Source organism: Galeopterus variegatus, unplaced genomic scaffold (assembly GCF_000696425.1).
Source record: "Galeopterus variegatus unplaced genomic scaffold, G_variegatus-3.0.2 Scaffold360, whole genome shotgun sequence".
Lineage (NCBI taxonomy): Eukaryota > Metazoa > Chordata > Mammalia > Dermoptera > Cynocephalidae > Galeopterus > Galeopterus variegatus.
The window spans coordinates 21,355-22,577 of record NW_007726471.1 but is presented as its reverse complement, the minus strand read 5'-3'; the positions used below and the strand labels follow the sequence as shown (position 1 = coordinate 22,577).

The 1,223-nt window shown below is 39.5% G+C and overlaps 1 protein-coding gene across 2 annotated transcripts in view; it reads left to right on the top strand.

Annotated features, from left to right (window-relative positions):
* Positions 1–1,223, top strand: part of SLC51B (solute carrier family 51, beta subunit) — an 8,751-nt gene that overhangs the window by 1,672 nt on the left and 5,856 nt on the right. The window contains exon 2 of one of the 2 annotated variants that reach the window (XM_008567957.1): positions 735–793. The exons of the other annotated variant lie outside the window; for it this stretch is intronic. The gene's annotated coding sequence lies outside the window, so the exon portion shown is untranslated. The remainder of the gene's footprint in view (positions 1–734; positions 794–1,223) is intronic. 2 annotated transcript variants of the gene reach the window in all.

Genomic DNA, 1,223 nt, shown 5'->3' with positions numbered 1-1,223 from the left:
TTAACTAAACATCCAAAATTAGAATTGATGGCTCAAAAGGTATAAATACAATATGTACATGCATTAAAAAATACATACAAACATGCAAAATATACATTTTTTAAAAGTATTATTTTCCAGAAGTTAGTATGTACTCACAAGGAATCTGTGCAATACAGAAGTGTTCAAAGAGACCGTCCCATGTGTCTAGGCTCAGTCGCACTCCCCAGAGGGTGACAGTGTTTGGTATCCCAACCTCTGTACTTTTTTCTCTTGAATATGGAGGGGGATCCTGTATATGCAACAGGGGCCTGTGTCTGACATTAGTAATTAATCCAGACACTCCTGCATCTGAGATTAGATGGAATGTCACATCCTTCTTAGTATGGTGCCCTGGACAGTCAGTGGGGAGCTAGAACACAAGATCATGTCTGTCAGCCATCCCTGTAACTTTGTCTTTCCATTAACCCTTTTATATGTATCCCTCAGATGAGTAAGCACCATAGGTAATATGGATCTGAGTCCTTGAAAGTCTAAAAAAGGTCTTTCTGTGTCCCTGAATTTCCTCTTCATCTTGACAAATGAATGATCATTCATATAAAAAAACCTTGACTCAGTATTATATTCTTGTCAGAATATTTTCCCTCAAAATGTGTAGATGTTTCTTTCGTTTTCTCAGAGCATTTAGAGCTGGAGAAAACTCTGATGTCAGTCTAGTCCTTTTGTTGATGCTGTTTTTCTGTTTGGCTGTCTAGCGTCCACTGTTTTGAGTGCTGCTGGCTGAGCATCCAGAGGCTGTTTCGCGCTGAGGTTGGTGAGTTACTATGACAGCGTCAGAGTGTGGAAGGACTTGACGTCGCCCTGTTCTCTCTCTTTACCTTTTGTTTTTCTTATTAGTGTCCCGTGACATGTTTTCTTGGTTCGTCTGTTCAAAACCCTTCTCGTGTTTTATTTCTTCGTTACTTTTATCTCCAATTTTGTTCCGGTTTTCCTGCTCCCCCAGAGACAACTATCCTAATATGTTTAATGTGTGTCGTTTAAAAAATGCTCTTGTAAAATGTGTGCTGTTGGTTTGTGGGTATATTTTGAATTTCATAAACGGTATGGTATGCTCCCGTCACGATCCTTGAAGACAATTGCTTTTTCTCCTTTCCCTACTGTGTAGTAGGAGCTCCCTCTGTTCTATCTCTGTTCTGATCCTTTCATCTAGTGATCTGGTCTTCTGTGAAAACTGCATTTTTTAT